The sequence below is a fragment of the Tinamus guttatus genome, unplaced genomic scaffold, assembly GCF_059628265.1.
Source record: "Tinamus guttatus ecotype Peru unplaced genomic scaffold, ASM5962826v1 Tinamus_guttatus_pri_ptg000093l, whole genome shotgun sequence".
NCBI classification, from domain to species: Eukaryota; Metazoa; Chordata; class Aves; order Tinamiformes; family Tinamidae; genus Tinamus; species Tinamus guttatus.
In genome coordinates, this window is record NW_028288627.1 from 686,386 (window position 1) to 692,385 (window position 6,000).

Sequence of the window (6,000 nt, forward strand, 5' to 3'; positions counted from 1 at the left end):
TCAGGCTGATCCTCTAAAGTCATGCACCACACTGTATAACCTAAACTTGGCCCATTAGCTAGTGCTCCACAGGAGCAGGGAAGCATGAAGAAAAGCAGAAAGGTGGCACGAGAGCCAGCGTAAGCCAGTGTGACTGGGGGCACAGGGCAATCCCCACTGCCTGCCCAAGGCACCGCTGCAGGAAGTGCAGAGCTTGACTGTGCACAGGACAAGACAGTCCTGCTGGCAGCTGGCTGAGGGATTAGCGGGACAAGCTGGCACCGCCTGGGATGCTGAGTGGGCTTGTGGCATCAGGAGCTTTACCAGGAGACGAGGGATGGCCCCTGCTCCCCAGCCGCAGGAAACCATTGCGCCAGGTGATGATTCATGGCTGCTGGAGTGTGGAGCGCCGTACCTGCACGTAGCGTCTTGCATGCTAACCACCGCCAAAGGGGACGGAGATGGGGGAGGCAGCACGAATTCCCAGTGCCTGGTCTGGAGGCAATGGGTGCAGACAGCCATGTGCGTCAGCACGGGCCAGACAGGCTGTGATTCCCCCTGCAACCAGCTGCCCGGCGGTGCCTTCCCGCCACGCACTCCTGCCCGGCACAGGAACCACGTGTGTGAGGGCAGCTGGCGTCTCCCTTCGTCTCCCGCTCGCTGCAGCCTCAGCCAGAGCCCTTCCCCTCTACCACGTGGGCAGCGTGGCTCCGTTTCAAGGGACAAAGTGCAGGAGTTTCTCATTAACAGAGAATGAAAACTGCCTGCTGTGATCCAGCTGCAGTAACTCTGGCAGCGGAGGGAGGAAAGGCAAGCGGAGGGCAGCAGGAACCCGAACAAGCCCCGCGGCCTTGCAAGCCCTGTGCCGTGTGACCCTGTCCCTGCCTCCTCTCCCCAGGCACCCTGCTGTACCCCTGCTGCCGAGCACGTCACGGCTGAGAGGACCTTGTCTCCTTCCACCTGGGGCATAGCTACAATGACCTTGATCTTAGTATAACGCCCAGCACAACATGTGCTGGAGGGCCTCCCTGCTATGCTGAGACACCTCCAGCCCATCCCAGGTTGTCAGGAGCAGGGACAAGGAAACACTCTGCCTTCTCGCGGTGTTCAGGAGCAGGGAACTGACCTAGGAGAAGGAGCAGGAGAAAGCGAAGCGGCTGCTGCCATGTTTACCCACCCCACTCCATTCTCGCCCAACCAAGAAGAAACTGAGATTTAATTTCCCTGAGGCAGCTCCCAAAGAAATTACATTCAAAGGAAAAGGCTTCTTTTCCCACCTACAAACTTGGCTGCAGCCCACTGTCTTGCTCTGCAAGAGGGAAAAATCCCACATTGTTAGCGAGGGCCCACTCATGCCAAACAGACAGAGCCACGTGGGCCAGGGCAGGGAGCAGGAATAAGGCAGAGAGGAAATAAAGTGGTCCTTTATCTCCCACCCACGCTGGTGATGCATGGCTAGCAGAGCTGGAAATGTCAAGTTTCATAACAGCGTGGAAGGGGCATCCATCGTACTGTTGATGGGGAGCAGGAGGAGAGGCCAATAAGCATCCACATCCCAGCCTGGCAAGAGCAATGGAGAGCAACCCATGCCTCATCTCTAGCAGATTCCCATGGGAGAAAGAAAATAAAAAAGAGGGAATGAGGAAGATTAAGCAGATGGAGAAAGAGTTGTGAGGAATGAGAAGATGGAGCAGATAGTGCTGGGGGCACAATGCGAGAGTGGGGGAAGGATGAGCACAGTTAAGGGAACTGAACAGAGCGGGGCCAGGGAAGTGAGGGAGAACATGAGGCAGATGGAGATAAGCTGCTGGGGAGCGGTGGAGAGATGGGGTGCCAGAACTGAGCAGGATGAGGGAGACATGGAAAACATTGTTTTCTTTCCACCGCACTTTCCACCAAAGGAATCCCGCCCCAAAGGACTGTTAGGATTGCAGCAGAACCATCCCACTTGCGGTCCCCGGGGGAAGCACAGCACCCAGCTTGTCCCCACTCCGAGGTGCTGGCGTTGTCTGGCGTGGCTGCAATTCCCTTCCCATCTCCTGCCAGGACCTCTTGTTGCGGGTGAAGGGCAGGTTGCAGGAAACAAAGCCCTGATCCTATTGCCATGGAGATGTTAATTCAAGCTGAGTTCAAAGGAAATTATTCCAGCTAAAGCTAACAAGCCTGGCAGGAAAGAGCTGCTGTCAGTTGAAAGAGGCCAGCTCCTCATAAAAGGGGAAAGAAGGTGGGGTCAGAAAGAGGGGGCTCTGCTTAAAAAACAGGCTCCAAACAGACCCAGTCCTGTTCCGTGGCTTTGGGCAAAAACTTGCCACTTGCATCAAAATCTAATGTCACAGCTGGGAGGCATAGAGGTGCATCAGGAATGCAGTGACGATCACTACGTGCGCAGGTCCCAGGCGAGACCAGCTCCTGTGCCAGGCACAGGGCAAGCCTCCTTTGGCAAACCCAGCGCACTGCTGGGCCCAAAATGACTGCTAGGAAAGTGGCAGAGCACTAAGAAAGCGCTGACTGACAGTTATTTCTGCGGGTTTCACATCCCGCTGGTTTAGCAAGACTTGGGCCCTCTCCCACCTTTCCTTTTCTTTCATCTTCCCCTGCTTCCAGGCTGTAGCTCGAGGCTGCAGCTGCTGCAAGTACAGGAGAAAATTGCTAACGGACAGCACAGGAGAAATTTCCCCACCCAACCAGAAAAGGAACCATTTTGTCTCTTACTTTTAACTTTTTCTCTTCTTATACCACCATGCCAGGCCCCCTTTCCTACCACCTCTTCCCTTCTCTGGCTGCTTTCCTTTCCAGCTGGCTCCTGTCCTCCTGCATTGCTGCTGAGAGCATGAGGAGCTCCCTACCAAAGCAATGCTGACTTTTGCCTTGCTCAGCAACATGCCTGAGCAAGAGGAAAGAAAGTAAGGAAAAGGGGAAAGATAGATATAGGTTGCTGTCAGCAATAAGTGCAATGAAAGAGAGAGCTGTGAAACAGGAGTCGTCCTGAATAAGCTACAGAAATAAAGACAACGATACCTGGCATTTCCCTCACTTTGTTTGCCTTCATATTGTGCTCTCCCATGGACATGCGGTGTAGAGATGGCGTCCCACCTGCCCATGGTCACACAGCGCAGCGCCAGGAGGAGTATCAGAAACTACACACCTGGTCTAAACTGCCATCCATATCATAATTAGTAAATCTTCAACCACAGAAGGGCATTCCTGCCTTTGGTGACCCAGACCATCCCTGCCTGCTCACCATGACCCAGAGAAAGGAGGCCTGGTCAGAGATGAAGAAACAGGCTGGTGAAGCGAATTTACGGGTGACTCACCTGGCAATCTGTGCAGTTATCCCAGGGAAAAGCACCTCCATGGCCACAGCTCCAAGCACAGGAGTATCTAGGAGCTGGTCTGCAGTCTTAGTTCCCAGAAGCCCTGTGTCTTCTTCCTAGAAGAGGAAAGGATCCACTTGAGTATTATTATAGGAAGCTGTACCATGCATTTTCTTACTGGAAATAGCTCAAGCTTCATCCTAAAACAGGCTATTCCAGGCAGCCACAATTTCACTTCATTTTCTATTTATATGTACCCTTAACACTTGCTTTTTTCAAAATTTGCTCTAATGCATCGCTGAGTTGTGAGGCAGAATTTCTGTACTCAGAGATGAATATATCTCCACCCCATCCCCTTTTAAATCTAGGTATCAAATTAGGTGGCCTGATCCCATGGTAACACTCAAATGACACAGACTTGCTAGCAATCTTATGACCTGTCATTTCTTCCACTCTTCTAGAAGTAGAGAGCTGGGAGCATTTGCCTACCTTCCCACTGACCAGATAATGAGCTTTGGATTTGTTTCTACCAGGAGCTTGACAATTTTCTTCTTAACACTCTTGCCTTCATTTGTCCCATGTTTAGCCTCATTTTTCCATTGACAATAAAGCCCTTCTATGGCAATACCTAGGCCCACCTTGAACTCTATTGCAGAATACCACCACTTCTTCATTCATTGCTTTCTCTTTCTGTTTGTGTACTCAAAGAATTTTTGCCTTGTTGTTTTAATGCCCTGGGCCAGATCAGTCATCCTGGCTTTTGACAGCTCTCATTTATTCCTCCATATGCTGACCACTAAGCTGTTGCTTTCTGTGCTGATCTGGACTGTTTCTACATCCCTTGCAGGCATTCTGATAACTGTTAGCATCCTTTTGAGGTGGTTGTTCATCTGCTTAGAACTGGAAACCTCCCCTGGAAGGTGCCCTCCCACTTTATTTATTTATTTATTTTCACTTAGGAAAATGGCAATCCCCCTCTCAACTCCTTAGTCCAGTTTTCATTTCTACAGTTTCCTCTTAGTCAGTCAGGACTTTATTATTTGAAATCAAGACCATTTACAGGCTTCGTCTGTCTTTCCATTTCATTTCATTTGAATCAGCAGTTAATCTCTCAATCCACGGTTACTTTCTCAGCACAGTGCCCTCACTGCTTAACAAAATACATTCCAGAGTGGTACCTTTCTCCATTGGTTCAGTGACACGGTTCTGAAGAAATCCACCAGCTGTCACATGCCAGAATATTTTGGTCCTACTGTTATTAGCAATATTGGTTTTCCTTCCCCCTACCCCCTCCCGCCGCTAAGTGAGAGACTTGCACTTCTCAGGTAAGAACATACTTTCTCAATATGTATCAGGCTAACAATTATGCAGAGCTGTCTACCCATGTCCCAGCTTGACCCTGGAAACCTAGCCAGGATCAGCCCATTTTTCTTCCCTTACTGATCTTAAGCCTGCTAGATGATATTTTATGATGTGTCAAGACTTGTAGGGCTCCCACTACAATGCTTGATATTACCCGTTCTATCACATGTATCTTTGGGAATCCTAGTTGTTCCAGATCTCATCACAAAGCAGCGTTTCCATCTACCAGAAGCCAACTCGGTGGACCTCACTGCACACAAAAGTTGTGCTGCACAGATGCAGCAGGTCCCCTGCCTGGAAAGCTGGGCACACTGCAAACCCTGCTCAAGTGCAACACCCTAAACTAGGGCTGCACTGAGCTTGAGGTTCACAACAGCACAGACACGGCTTTACCTTCTCTCTCTCATTCTAGTTCCTCACACACACACACACACACACACACACACACGCGCGCACAAAAAAAAGTGTGTTAGAAAATAAGGGACTATGCTTAGATCTTAGATTCTATTACATCTTGCTCTCAGCCACTGTTTGCAGGGGCAACTGCTAATGAAGACATGGGACACTAGTACAAAGCATGCCATGCACCAGTGCCTTCCTCCAGTTGGTGGTGGGGTCACAAAAGAGTACACAAATTTGATTGTGTCATTACATCACTGCAAAAAAACAAACAAACCAAGGCAATCAGCGCAGAACATCCTTCCTCCCTCTTTAATCTGTATTTGAGTTTGTCCCTAAAGACCCTCCCCTTCATCTCCTGGCATTCCTGCCCCGCTCCCTAGTGTGCAGAGCATTTCTCCTGCAGTCTGCTACAGTGGGCGTCCGGCCAGACTGCTGATGATACTGTTTGCTTAGTTTAGCACTGGCTTCTCTCCGGAGGAGCCCTGCTGGCTGAACACACCGTTTGTGGCCATATGTGGTGCTATTTACATGGGAAAGGGAAGAAAAAAATGCATCTTTGTGAAATATGAGTTGAGAGGAAAGCGAGAGGAAGGCAGAGCTGGGTGGGAATGAGCCTGTCCCAGAGCCACCCTAGGCCAGGCTGCCGGAGGAATTAGCACGGTGCTGCAAGGGCCCGCCACAAAGCCTGTAACAGGAGAAGAAACTGGACAGACTTCTGGAATCAGTGCACGGAAGCTCTGCTACTGGCTGGGAGACTAATTTAGGCTCTGCTTTTTTCCTCCTCCCCGTCGTCTCTCCGTTCTCTCTTTGAATAGGAGGGCAACGCGGCCAAGCAGCGCAGAGCGCAGCTCCTGCCAGATCTTGCAGGCTCGGACGGGGCAGGCTGGGTCACTGAGTGGAGAAGTAAACATCAGTGAACACTGGAAGGGCTTTCAGATGCTGT